This window comes from Dipodomys merriami, unplaced genomic scaffold (genome assembly GCF_024711535.1).
Source record: "Dipodomys merriami isolate MVZ:Mamm:240054 unplaced genomic scaffold, mDipMer1.0.p SCAF_575, whole genome shotgun sequence".
NCBI classification, from domain to species: Eukaryota; Metazoa; Chordata; class Mammalia; order Rodentia; family Heteromyidae; genus Dipodomys; species Dipodomys merriami.
This window is the reverse complement of record NW_027206152.1, coordinates 583536-599080: the sequence shown is the minus strand read 5'-3', so window position 1 is coordinate 599080 and position 15545 is coordinate 583536. Positions and strand designations below refer to the sequence as shown.

General features: G+C 35.7%; 1 non-coding gene across 1 annotated transcript; it reads right to left on the bottom strand.

The window, feature by feature from the left end:
• Window positions 1–14123: 14123 nt before the first annotated feature.
• LOC138813027 (U6 spliceosomal RNA) lies at window positions 14124–14230 on the bottom strand. The gene has a single exon (XR_011367693.1). It is a non-coding gene; the product is annotated as a U6 spliceosomal RNA (small nuclear RNA).
• Between the last annotated feature and the right edge of the window lie 1315 nt (window positions 14231–15545).

Genomic DNA, 15545 nt, shown 5'->3' with positions numbered 1-15545 from the left:
GCCACTCCAAGTCACCTTCACTCTGCAGGCTGCCGATTTCAAACCCAGCATGGTCACCATGGAAATGAAAAAATGAACATAAAAGCGCCAGGTGAACTTCCCGCCACTTTTTTGCCACTCGCGGCTTTTTTTTTTTCATGCAAGTCCTGGGGTCCTAGGATCCGAGGATGGGTTGTAGGTCCAGAGGCTGCAGCCTAGGATGATTAGAACTGAGGCAGAGTTGCCACGACTTGAGTTCAAGCCCTGAGTCTGCTTTAAAAAAATTACGAAGGAAGAATCCTAGCTCAGAATTCACTCCATTTTACTGCCAGAGCTGGGATTTGAACTCAGTTCTGGGTAGCTTTGTTCCACTGTGGGGGAAGGGAAAGCTCACCATCCTTGAAGAATACAAGGTTAGGCCTGGTCCCAGGGCCTGAATTGAAGCCCCAGCACTGGCAAAAATAATATGCCCACCTATTTTACACATAGGATCTCTATTTACATACATGTGTGGATGCATCATGCTTTCAGTGTAGTTATTCATTTTATTGTGTGTCTTAGTCAGAGATGGATTTTGAATTTTATTGAGTATGATGACAGATATAACTGTGTTGACATGGATGGCAACCTATTCCCATGTCTATAGAGTTGCCTATACCTTCTCCATCCTAGATGAGACCCAGGACTTTCACAGGACAGGAAAACAGGTGGAACGATGGGCTTCTCACATCAGGATTCATGTTTCGGTACTGTTAGGATTTGAACTCAGAACCTAGAAGGTCCACTTGGCAAAAGGGTCAAGGTGAGGACACTGGCCTGTGAGCAACTGAGGAGCTAGGCCATTCCCAGGACCTGACATTGAGCACCAGGGAGGGCCAGGATAAGCATAAATTGATCATTTAAACATAGGATATAAATTGATATACATGTGTGGACAGCATCTTGTGTTCAGTGCACTTCTCCTTAATTTGTGTCTAATTCATGGAGGTATTGTGTATTTTACTGAATATGGTGACAGGTATCACTGCTGACATGGATGAGGACCTGTTCCCATGGTTATAAGGTTGCGTATGCATTCATTCTCCATCCTTTCTGAGACCCAGGACTTCCACACGAGAGGAAAACAGGTGCAACAATTGGCTTCTGACATCAGGATGAAATTTTTGTCAGGGCTGTCATTTGAACTCAGGTCTGTTTAACCACATTGCACTGTGAGGGAAGGGGAAGCTCACCATCCTTGAAGACTAGAATGTCTGGCCTGGTCTAACGCCTGATTTGAAGCCCCAGCACTGGATAAAATAACAAACCCACCTTTTTTAAACATAGGATCTCTACTTCCATATAGGTGTGGTATGCATCTTGCATTCAATGTAGTTATATTTTGAGTCTTACTCATGTAGCTTTGCAGATATATTATGTACATCATACCTGACACCTAGTACTTGCACAGAAAAGGAAAACAGGTATCACACATGGAATCTTACACCAGGAAGAAACTTTTTTCAATGATGTGACCTAGACTAAGGGCCAAGGAGGCCCAATTCATGAATGGGTGAGTGTCATCACTGAGACATTAGCCTATTCAACTGCCAAGTGGATCCCAGTACTTGGGATCAAGCCCCAGGTCTGGCCAAAGTAGCAATAACTTTCTATGCAGATGATGGTATGCAAATAAATATAAATTTAGATATTTAGAAAGTGTCAGAAATTTATCTGGTATTCAGTGACATATACTACATTCCCACGGAGTCTCAGGTCTTTAGTGAAGACTCCATTTAATCAATAGTGTTCTTTTAATGAATAATTAACTATGAATTGAAATCAACATGTGTCCTGTGATTATTGGGTCTAATTTTATGCTAGACTGATTGAGGAACTACTCATCCAACCATGACATTGATCACATTCCTCTGGTGTTCCTAGGGACAGGCAATAATTTCGTAGGTTCTCCAGCCCTTTGTAAGTGGCATGACCGGGATTCAAACTCAGGGTCTAGGTGTCCAGGTTGGCCTATGGCTTCAATGTCAGCCCTCCAGCCTTCAGCAATGCCAGGTGACCTACAGGTTGCAGCCTTGCCATTTGGACTGGGGATGGTCACCATGAAAGGAAGGGAAACCCGAGAAACCACTAACCATCCGCAGTTCACAGCTTTTTTTCGATGCCAATTTTATTTTGCTTTCCTGTCATCCCCTGAGGCTTAGGATCCCAAGATGGACTGTGGGTCCCGAGGCTGCACAATCCCAGCCTAGGGTGATGTTAGCTGAGGCAGAGTTGCCACAACCTGAGTTCAAGCCATGTGATTTGCAAAAAAGATAAATAAATAAATAAGAAAAACCTAAAAATATTAAAAGGACTAATTAAGCTCTCTGGATTGGAATGTGTGCCCCTTTTATTCTGCCAGGCCTGCGGTTGGAACTTGGAGTCTGAGTAACTCTGGTGCACTGTGGGGAAAGGGGAAGTTCGCCCTCCTGGAAGGTAAGAAATTCAGGATAGTTCCTATATAAAGAAGGAGAAGAACAACAGGAATGGTTATATAAAATGCTCCCTACCAGAGAACAAGTTAAGTATATTAAGAGTAGATGAGGCACAGCTCCTAATAGTAGGTGTATAACATAGCAGGAATTATTAGATATCTCACAGTCTTAACTTTCAATATCAATGGACTTTAAGTTCCAATTAGAAAACATAGATTAGATAGTAGTATCAAAAAACAAGACACATCCATCCATTGTCCACAAGAGATACATTTTATTGACAAAAACAAACGTACTCAAACTGAAAGGCTGGAAGGAAAAATTTCAAGCAAATGGACAACATAAACAGGCCATAGTAGAATTACTAACATAAGATAAACTAGAATTCAAATTCAAATTAGTAGGAAGAGACATTATATTTTGATAAAGACAACATCAATTAAGAAGATATAACCAGTCTAAATATCAATGCCCTGAATCCTGGACCACCCCACATCATCAACCAAATACTACATAACCTAAAAACACTCCTTAACCCATTATTGTCATCCATGGATTGGTTATACTGGAAAATCTCAACCAAGAAAGTGAAGACGTAAATAACTACATTGACCACCTAGCCCTAATAGACATCTACAGAATATAAATTCAGTATCAGTTTATACATTCTTCACAGCCGGCCATGGAAGATTCTCCAAAATAGCACCTATCCTATGTCAGACAGAAATTCTGTCCAAGTTGAAAGAAAAATTAATTTAATTCTCATATCTTGTCAGACCACAACAGAATAAAATTAGAATTAAACAGCTAAAGCAAAAAAAAAAATGTCAAACCCATGAAAAGTGAACAACACATTGCTGTATGACCAGTGGGGCACTGAAGAGATTAGAATGGAAATCTGAAAGTTTCTGGAATTTAACAAAAATGAACATACAAAATACCAGCTCCTCTAGGAGATATTAAATGCAGTACTTAGAGGAAAATGTAAAACTTTGAATGCCTACATCAAGCAATTGGGGAAATCTCAAATCAGTATTTTAGTTATGTACCTTAAGCTACTTGAAAAGAGGAACAAGTCCAAAACCAAGTAGAGAGAAATAAATAAAAAAATTAAATCAGAAATAACTAAGACAAAGATCAACAAAACAGAGCTGGTTCTTTCAATAAATTAACAGACTTGACAGACCCTTACCAAAGCTGACTAAAAAGAGACCTTATGTAGATAGAAAGATAAATAGAAAACATACAGATTGGGAGAAGATTTTTAGTTGCTCTGCAACACAACAATGGCCTCATATCTCAAATATTCTTAGAGACTCAAAAGTTAACCCTTCCCCCCAAAAAAAACAAATCCTCAAAGTAACTACAACCCTCATAATATAAGTGGGCTTAAGATTTAAAGAGAGACCTCTCAGAAGAAGAAATATGAATGACCGATAGACACATGAAGAAATATGCAACATTTCTGGCCATAAAAGAAATGCAAATCAAAGCAACATTGAGATTCCACCTCACCCTAGTTAGAATGACCATTATGTAGAAAACTAATAATAACAGATACTGGGCCAGTGTGGAATGTGGCCATAAAGGAACATTACTGCACTATTGGTGGAAATGTAAACTTGTTCAAATACACTGTAAAGAAGTACAGAGTTTCGTCAATAGAGCTCCCCTATGACCCAGCAATGATGGATCAAGAAAATGTCATAGATATTCACAACAAAACTCTGTGCTTCCATCAGAATGAATGATATTGCCCCATTTGTAAGGAAATAGAATCATTTGGAAACATAACAAATCAAATAAGCCAGACACAAAAAATCATTGGCTACATGTTTTCACTCATTTGGAAATGAGCTCCAAGAAATGGATACAAGATGATTGTATATTGAACTGTTTTTAGTTATTTCTATGTAGTTTTTACCCTTTGGTTTATTCCCTGTAGTCACTGATTTTGATTTCTTTACCCTTTGTCTTATACATATTAATCTGATTTGGGGAAGGGAAGGGAAATCACCGAAATGGTGGGACAAAGATTAACCAAAGCAACGATGATATTCACTAGACACTATGTGAGAAATGAACTTTACAAATTTGTGGGAGTGGGGTGTCAGGGTTGGGGGAAGCAGGAACAAATGGGGAAGGGGTAACACTGTTAAAATTGTAGTAATTACTTATGTAACTGTAACCCACCCCTCTGTATATCACCTCCCTAAAAAAATACCCAAAACAATAAGAGAACTCATCCAAATAGAGAAAATTAGAGAAAAAATTGAGACAAAACAACAGATATAAGCAAAATTGAGAAGGTTATAAGAGAGAACATTGAAAACCTTATGCCAATCACCTGGAGAATCCTGGAGAAATTGATGCTTTCCTATACTCGATCTGAACTAAGAAGTAACACATAAGAAGAAATGAAAATGAAATGTCAATAAATCACTTCCCATTCCAGAAAAATCTAGGACTCAATGATTTTATTATGAAATTAAGGCCTGCAAAGAACTTACAATACTCAGATCTAACTCTTCAATGGAATAGAAAGGGAAATAGAATAATCAAACACATTCTATGAAGCTAGAATTAGACTCTTCCCCAAATCACATAGGGACTCACCAAAGAAGGAGAACTATGAACCCAACTGTTTGACAAGCAATGATGCAGTACTTCTCAATAAAATTCTCACCAACCACTTTCAGCAGCTAACAAAAGACATATTGTATAATCAAATAAGATTCATCCTAGGATATATTTGGATTCAATATTCTTGTCAATAAACATCATACAAACAATCAGCAGAAGGGACAAGAAACACATGATTGTCTATAGGGATGTAGAAATAGCTTTTAACAAGCTCCAATACCACTTTATGATTAAAAGGTCTTAGAAGCTAGGAATACATGGAACATTCCTCAATATAATACAGAGCATGTATATGACAGAGATAATTAGCATTTACCTATCGGTGGAAGCATGAAGACATAAAAATCAGGAATGACAAAAAGATGTCCATTCTCTCTACTACTCTACAATATGGTAGTGGACTTTCTAGCAAGAGCAATACGCACCAGCAAAACAAAAAGGGGATACAAATAGGAACGAAGTAAAATTATCCCTTTTTACAGATGAAATGATTCTGCATTTAAAGGACCCTATAGCTTCCTCCCTCAAGTTAGTAAATGTGATGTTAAATTTCAGCAATGTAGCAGGGTATAAAACACACAAGAATCAAGATCTGGGCTGAAATCCAAAAAACAACCTCATATGTATTAGCCTCAAAATTAAATTAAATCTAAACAAAACAACAACAACAACAACAAAACTAGAAAGTAATTACTTTAACTAAAAATGTTAAAGACCTCTTGTCTGAAAACTTTAAAAATCTAAAAAGGGAAATTGAAGGAGTTTCAAAGAAATGTAAAAACTTTTAATGCTTCTGGTTGACAGAATTAACATGACAAAACCGCAATACTGCCCCCAGCAATTGACAATGCAATACTCATCAAAATCCCAACAATATTATTCAATGCAGTAGAGAAAGCAATCCAAATTTAATATGGAATTACAAACTTACAGACGAAACAGAAGGCTTTCAAGTGAACTCATGGGCCTTTAGTCATCTTAAACACACACACACACACACACACACACACACACACACACACACACACACACACACACACACACACAGAAATTCTATTCACCCATCAGAAAGGATGACTTTTCACCAGTCTTAAGGAAAATGAAATGCTTGGGAAAATTATATTAAGAGCATAGAGAACGAAGTGCAGACTCAGATCAATACAGGTTTCATGGATTCATTCATTTATGATAGCTAGAAGATGCCCACAAATCTACAGGTAAACAAGACAGATTCTACCTAGTCCCAGTTAGAATGGCCATTATCAAGAAAACTAACAATAGCAAATGCTGGCATGGATGTAGCCAATTGGGAATTGTATTACACTGTTAATGGGAAATTAAATTTGCTTAACAACTGTGGAATACAGTACGGAGTTTTCTGAAAAGACTAAATATAGATTTCCCTTAAGACCCAGTAATTTCTTCATGGGCAGTAATCCAATAAATAACAAACAAGCTCACATGAAAGCTACTAGCATAACCATGTTCAGAGCCGAGGCCCAGAGCTCAAGGAATGGAAAAAGTTACCACTGCTGGGTTTGTCTCCACAAATATGAACCTTTTGACATAAGATACCAAATAATTCTATTTGCAGTAGCTAGGATAGGAATTAAATGTAGTGGGTGATAAAATAGCTTCTTTGTTGAATGTTAGGAAAAGATGTAGGTAGTCCACGAAAAGGGAGATTTTTTTTGTTGGTCAAGGAGCTTGAATTCTGGGCTTGGGCACTGTCCCTGAGCTCTTCAACTCAAGGTGAGTGCTCTTCCTCTTGAGCCACAGTGCCACTTCTGATTTTCTGATTTTTAAATGGAGATACGAGTCACAGGGACTTTCCTGCCCAGGCTGTCTTTGAACCGCAGTTCTTAGATCTCAGCTTCCTGAGTAGCTAGGATTACTGCTGTGATCCACTGGCACCAAGCTAAAAATGGGGGATTTTTAGAAAAGAAAATCCACCTCTTCACCTTTGTGTAAACCTCAGATATCATTATTAAGATACTTCAACCCCAACTCATTTCATCAGACATTTGTAAATTTTCTCTTTTCCTTCATGTAAGAATACTGCAGTCAATATCAACTCAGCTGCGGGACTAGATCAATTGTATGTAAATTGGTAGCACCTAAATCAAGAACTGTTACATCAAAACAAATGAAACCCTCATTTGGAATAATTATTTTCTCTTTTTATTACAAATCTTTGCTTGATTACTTCCTAATGTGATATTGGACCTCCTAACAGAGTGATGACATTTTCTTTCTCTTCAGCAGTTGTCCTTCCACATGTGGTCGATTTCCATTGATAATTCACTAAGCTGACATCTAAGAAATTGTGCATTTCTGGAATTTGGTCTGCTGTCGTGTTCTTTCATACACAGGCTTTCTAAGATTTATTAGTTCTAGAAGAAATTCTACTTTCCAATCTTCTAATGACCAATTTCAGTCTCTCTCATCAGTCTTTATGAACCTCTCTCTGGAGTCTCACTGCAGTCTGCCTCATAAAAAATATATTAGTTATTAGCTAAATGACTCTCAGCTTCTGTTTCTTGCCTGACTTCATTTCATCTGTGATAGCAGCCTGACTGGCTGTGCTTACTGGAGTTTTTTTGTTTGTTTTGTTTGTTTGTTTGTTTTAGAGGTCTAGGATTACTATTCAAAGTAGTAGCTTCGTTGGGCCACAGTGATCCCTTGACCTAGATTCAATGGGTTTTTCTCCTAAAGATACAAAGAACAGCTGACTAAATTCCTGTTTTAATTTTCTAAAAATGAGGCAATCTGGCATCCTTGCCAAGCCATAAATAATCCTCTATAACTACTTACAGAAATGGTCTATCAAATTGGCTTTTCAGGGTTAACTGTGAAAAATGTTCATTTCCAAGTCACCACCATAAAACTGATCACATTCCTCAGAGCAGACTTTTGGAAGGAAGGTTCCACTTCCTTCCTTATCTTATGATAGATAAAACCATAATATTCTACAGTTGTGGTCAGCCTGGAGCACATTTCCCCAAGAATATTCTGTTGTGTAAAAGAGGACCAACTATCAAAATAAAGGTGAAAATACTTGTCTACTACAGAATGATGTATCTTGCTTATATCCATTGTTATTTTCATTACTTCCAACACATGAATAATTTATATTGGAATTAGAAAAGTGGCAAAGGATTAATGGAATAAACATTCAGTTTACTTTCATATATCCAATATATTTAACCTATTATGGAAAATTAAATTCAATTGTAGAAACAATGTTAGAAATATAAAATAAGCCTCAATACGTGTAATCTGGCAAACATACACCATCTACTCAGAAATTCAGTCTCTTTATAAATATTTATTTGGTACAGAATAATAATAATTTAATTAATGCATATGACTTTTATGTGTCATCTGAAATACTCCTCGTGTACATAATTATATGTAATTTTATATATGTCACCTACATAGGAATTTAACATGCATGTAGAAATCAAATTTCCATAATTTAAACTAGATGAGAGGAATCATACCCTCATGTACTGTGTAGTGTAAATTTTCCCACAGTGCTGAACCTTTCCACCTAATACCGAGTCATGTGCAATAATTTATTATTTGATGTTAAGATGAGTGCTAAGTGTAGAATGCACTTTGAATTATTACAATAATTCCCAGAATTAAAGCAGTAATGATACATTATTTGCTTATATTCTAATGTTTGTCAATTTCACTATGCATGAAATATATTATCAAAATTAGTTTCACTTACTCCTTTTCTATAGCTGCTAAAAGTAAAATTATATATTAAGTATTAACATTAAGAAATCAATAATAAGTAATCTATTATTAAAATGATATAGTACTAAACTGTGATTTTAACCATAGTTCTAACAAATTGTGATATAAACAACATTTAATAGAATTATGGGTAATATTTTTACACTTACCAGCTTGTTATTTGTTTCCTAATTGTGTCATTTGTTATTTTTGGTCCAAGTTGTCTCTTAATTGATTAGTTTTCTATTTTTTCTCTATTGGTTTGCTGATTGTGCATGTTGTTTTCCCTTTTTAATGACTGACATGAGACTGAAAATCTGTATGCTAGTTTATTACTTGCTATGTTAAAGTAAAATTACTGCTCTCCACAGCTGTTCTAATCTTTGTATAGTACAGTATTTTCCCCAGTTCCATATCCTATATTGCTGCTCTCATGTATTTTATTTTATTTTTTATTGAAATTTTAGTGTCAATTTAATGTACAAAGGGGTTATAGTTACATAAGTAAGGTAATGGGTTCATTTCTTTTATAACTTTTTCCCCCTTCACCCATTTTTCTCCCTCTTCCCTCCAAACGGCCCCTCCAAGATTATTTCCAACATGTTGTCTTGTGTATATCACTGTTGCATAGGTTCCTCCTTTGTCCTTTGTCTCACCATTTTTTCCCATTCCCTTCCCTAGTTCAGATCAACATATTTACAATACCTAGGGTATTAAAATCAAATACAGTGACTACAGGTGATAAACAATAGTTGGGGAAAACACAAAAGGATGAAAAAGAATCACATAGTACATTAAGAACAACAACGAAGAACATGTGTTGGAGTTCATTTCACATAGAATCACCTTATATGGTCAAATGTACATAGCTATAGAGCTATTCTGCTCATCCACTAAACTTATCCTTGATATACACAATAATGTTTGCCTATTACCTAGTAATCCCACTTGTGGGCATTTAACCAGGTGACCACAAGCAAGGCCACACTAAAGCTACCAGAACAATTATGTTTATCACAGTATTATTTACCATAGGTAAGATAGGGAATCAACCCAGATTCCCCTCAGTAGTTAAATGGATCAAGAAAATGAGATGCACACACGCACACATGGAATACTACGCTTCCATCAGAAAGAAAGATACCACCTCATTTGCAAGGAAATGGAAATTCTTGGGAAAAATCATATTAAGTGAAATAAGCCAGACTTAAAGAAACATAGGTCCCATGGTTTTCCTTATTTGTAATAATTAGTTAACATCAAGGATAATCTCATGTATTTTAATTTGACATTTTATTCTATGTTGAGCATCCAACATTATTGCTATATTGTTTGTTATTATTTCTGCAAATAGGCAGATATATTTTTTTAAAAAATGTTATCCATTACTGAAGGAAGAATATCTAAAAGAGCAAACCCTACTAGGAAGAACAACTCCTACTTACTTAGCTTCATTCCTATGTAAAACCAGTGTTGTCCCCTGTATCCTCATGTCGTACCTTACAACTCTATTCCTCATCATTCTGTATATCTACTATCTTCTACATTGTGATCTAAATACCCCAGAAATTCCACTTTGCTTTACTTTAAAAAAAATTCTCTCTTAATGTTAGAGGTTGGTGTGTGTGTGTGTGTGTGTGTGTGTGTGTGTGTGTGTGTGTGTGTGTGTGTGTGTGTGTGTCTGTGTCTGTGTCTGTGTGTGTGTGTACAAAAATCAAAAGACAACATTTTTCCTCATATAGAATACATCTTTGAGGCATTCTAAGTTGTGGCTAATGGGAGAAGTCTCTTGCTATTTTAAGGATGAAACAGAAAAATATATTTGTGCATGCACACAGTTGCTTTATTAATCTGTAGTTGAACACTGAACTTCGATTTATATCTTAGCTGTTGTTGTGAATAATGTGAATAACAATGAACTACAGATATGTTTATGAGTTACCCAGAGAGAAATAATTGCATGATTGGTGGTTCAGATGATATTTCAACTTTTCCTTAGAAAATGGCATACTACTTTCTACAAGGAGAATACTAACCTGTATTTTGACAACGAGTGTAGAAAATTTCCTTTTCTCCACACTCTCACCAGACAATATTATTATATTTTGAGTTTTTTTTAAAGGGAAGGTTTTTACCGTGTGCAGTACCTAAGACTGGCCTTAGACTCAAATCCTTTTACTCCAAACCCCTAAACGCTTGGAATTACAAGCCTTTACCACCACATCTGGTTCCTTCGTTTTTTTGATAAGAGTTATAATAGTTATGAAGTAGTATCATAGTAATTTTGAATTACATTTCTCTAATGACTTCTGTTCACAAAGCATTAAGCCAGCATAGAAGTTTTTTTTAATTTAATTTTATTTTATTTGTGAACATACTGTACAGAGGAGTTACAATTACATGGGCAGGATAATGCGTACATTTCTTACCAAGCATTGCAGCCTCCTCCTTTGTTTACCCTTCACATCCCTTCCCAGCCTCCCCCCTCCCTCCCAATCCCAATCCTTCTCCTTCCCCCCTCTCCCCCCCCCGCACCGACGTTGTAAAGCTCGTTTTGGACATGACAACTTGTACTTCTCATTGTTGCAACAGGTCCAACCTGTTTTATTAAATGCAACTTTGTAAATCGACTGGCGATATTCAGGGCTTTTTGGAAAACATGTCTATTCAGAACTTTTGTCCATTAGTTATCAAGTTTCTTGTTAATCTCATCTTTAATCTATCTATACAAAATCAATAATTAATTCAAGGTAGTAGAAAGAAAAAAATAAATTGCTAACATTTTTCAATTTCAATAACATGATACTGCTTAAATTATTTTCTGTTTATGCTTGAGACTCAATTTAGTTAGACCTTTTACAAGGCTATATGTGTTTTATTTATTTTACGTTGATGGTTCTTTCTAAACCTGTGTGAATAATTTCCCTTGGTTTCTTTCTGTGTCATGTGGTTCAGATTTCAAAATGAAGAATAAATGGAAAGAAGCAAACAAAAAATACAGTTCCTCTAATCTTATGATGCCTCTACAAAAATGAGGAAAGAGTTCCTCTTTCTAAGGACATATGTTAGAATATCAAAAAGACAATTCATTCTTCTAGCTCTTCCTTATCTTTGTGATGTAACTTAAATGATGTAAAACACAATATACTGTTCAGATATTTTTATGTTTTATCAGGTTTGCACATCTTCATATGGTCTTCAGCTCAGTCTACAACATTCCTTGATGATTCTCTCCGTGATAGTATTACACTACGAAAACATGAGATAACCAGTTTGATTTACAGCATGAGAAGTTATCCACCTGGCTTCCTTGGAAGCAGAGCATGGTCAATAGATAACATTACTTCTGGTTGCTCACTGCATGTAATGGTTTCTCTAATACTTATTGTATTCTATTTAGGATTTAAAAAACCCTTGGCTCAACTCAAAGCTCATTCATAGAAGTTTATTTTAAATATTTCATGAATTTTATGTCTCTTAATTCTAAAGATAACATTTGTTATAAAACTAACGTTATTATCATTTTAGTGTTGGGAAAAATTGTAATTAAAGACAGTAAGTGCATGGCCCAAAGACACACGGTGAGGAAGGAAATGAGTCAAAGTTTCCAAAGGTCTTTCAGCAATACAAAAAAGGTAGGTCAAATCTTTATATTTTCTTACTCTCTCAATTCAATAGTCATATTGTCCAAGAAATAATAGCATACCAAATATTGCCCATGGTGATTGTTTTCTGTCACATTTTGTATTCAACACAGACTGTGTTGGTGACATTGGGTTACCATGCACAGAGCTGAGCCGATAAATTGAGATCCAAATAGAGGTAAATTTCTTCTGTCCCACAGTTCCATTATCCTTTTTAAAAAGTACTGAAACTTTTAAATATCATCCCTTACTGTCTTTTAAGAATCCAAAAACCAAATACATTCACACATAACCACTCCTAAAGGCTTTCAAAGTAGGAGATTATTCTGAAAGCCTTGTATTAGTTGGTCACACCTGTAATCCTATCTACTCGGGATATTTACTCAGGAGCCTGCGATCTGTGGATAACAGTTGAAAGCCATTCAGGGCAAAAAAATCATGAAATTATTTTTCAATTTTTTTTAATGAACTAGCAAAGAGCCAGCAATGGAGTTGTAGCTCATATTGTAGCTCAACAATCTAGAGATGAAAGGCCTAGCAAGACCTTGAAACCCTGATTTCAAACTCTGAGCATGACAACACACATGCATATGTGTGTGGGTGCACAAATGAGGTCACACGCACATACACATTTATTCATATTTGCTCCATTCTTTTACTCTCTCAATTCAATATTCATATTGAATATTGGGGTTATATTTACATGAGCAAGGTAATTAGTACATTTCCTAATAAGCATTGTTATGTCCTCCTTTATATATCCCCTACCATCCCTTCCCTCCCACATCCAGAATTATGCTCCCCTCCCCCTTTCTCCCCACCTAAATTTTAAAGTTCGTTTTTCAACATAGTGTCTTGTGCATCTCATTGTTACAATGGGTCAAACAGTATCCTTATTTGAGCATTTTTTCCCCTTCCCATCCCCAAATTAGAGAAGCGTACATACAAGATGTAGGGGAACCAACTTCAAATACAATGAAAACAGGGGTTATAGCGTGGAGAAGGAACATATAAAGAAACCGAAAAATGACATAGCACATTATAAGTACGTTAGAAACAATAGCAAGAAACAAACAAACAAAAAAAAAACTCGTGTCCTTATCTTGGTGTTCATTTCCCTTAACATCATCATATCTGGTCGTATGCACATAGCTTTTGACCTATTCTGCTTATCCTAGACATATATTCATTATTGAAAATAAGGGAAACCATGGGACCTATGTTTCTTTGGGCTTGGCTTACTTCACTTAATATAATTTTTTCCAAGCCTTTCCATTTCCTAAGAAATGGGGCGATGTCATTCTTTCTGATGGAGGCATAGAATTCCATTGTGTATATTTACCACATTTTCTTGATCCATTCATCTACTGAGGGGCATCTGGGTTGGTTCCATATCTTAGCTATGGTATATAATGCGGCAATAAATATAGTTGTGCTGGTAGTATTAGTATGTTCTTGTTTGTGATCATTTGGGTAAATCCCCAAAAATAAGATTGCTGGGTCATATGGGATCTTTATGTGGAGTCTTTTGAGGAACCTCCAGACTGCTTTCCAAAGTGGTTGAACAGTTTACACTCCCACCGACAATGCCGTACGATTCCAGGGTGGGCATATGCCCTCCAGCATCTGTTGTTGTAAACATATGGAACGATCCAGGAATTTACAGGTTATCCATGTGCAGGGGCCATGATAATCTTCTCAGTATCATTCCAATGTTAGTGTATGTGATGCTGAATTGAGTACAGACCATTTTTATATAAAAAGTGTAATTAATTTTATTAAACTAGAAAATTCAACAAAAAATAAGTTCAAAATAATTGTCATGAAATTTTAGAACCAAATATTTCTTACATAAACACACATTTAAATATAAAGTCTAGATTGATATGTCAAAAACAAAATAATTCAAGATATTTGTTGTTCAAGAGATTTGTAGGAGGAGGAATTCAATTATTCTATTCAAGGCACCTGTCATAATGAACACTGCAGCAAGTGTTACGGTTTGTTAAAAGTTTTAATGTTTTACCTATGTTTAATTTTGGGAATTTGCTTATATATGCCAAAATTAGGACTGTTTGGCAAGTATAAACTTTTCTATAAAGTATTTAAGATTTATGGTAGCAAACATATACTACTAATTATGTACATTTCAGAGTTTATAGAAACTTTATTAATGAGAAGTTGCAAAGTCTTTGTGTAAAGAAGCAGAGTGAAGAGTTAAGACTTTAACTACACAGTTTCTTTTATAACTTTAGGGATTCCTAACTTTATTTGTTATCGAGAAACAAATGATGATGTAAGCCATAAACAAATGATGAGATGAGCCATAAATGGTAATCTTAGTGGCTAATTTTAAAGACTACTCATATTCTATAAAACTCTTTTTGAACATCATAAACTGCCAGAGCCTGCAGGCAACGAAAGGGAATCCAGAATTAGGGGGCCAGGACGGAAAAATAAAGACATAAGACAAAGGATGGGGTCGGGAGGTCTGCAGCTCAAGACTAGAGTACCGTTTATTTTTAACTCTCCTTATTATATACTATTAGAATTCAAGAGGTAACCTAAGGTCACCATAGTGCAGAAAAAGAAGGAAAATTTTAATAAAAACAAGGTGCAGATTGAAACAAGACAAGGTCAACTGATAGAAAGTAAAACTAACTCTACAGATAACAAAGCAAACCTGGGCACCCGGTGCTTTTCATGAAAGCCAGTTCCTTGTACGTGCCTTCAAGTGAGCACAAGGGTCAAGATGACCTTGGAGCTTTACTCTCGGCTCCCAACAATAAACTTAGCCAGAGTTAAATTTACAGGAATATGAGAAAATAGTAAAATCTAATATGCCGTACACTTCAAAGACTGAAATTGGTTTGTTTTTTATTTTTTAATCATTAATATTTTATTATTGCTTTCCTTATTTGTAGAAATTTTTTACTTGTTGTAATATAATACAACATTTGTAAGTCATCATTAGGAGGTCATCATGGAGAAGGTTACTGGGATGTCCATACCATTTTTTATATGTGCATGTGAATTTACAAAAAGGAAAATTAAGAAT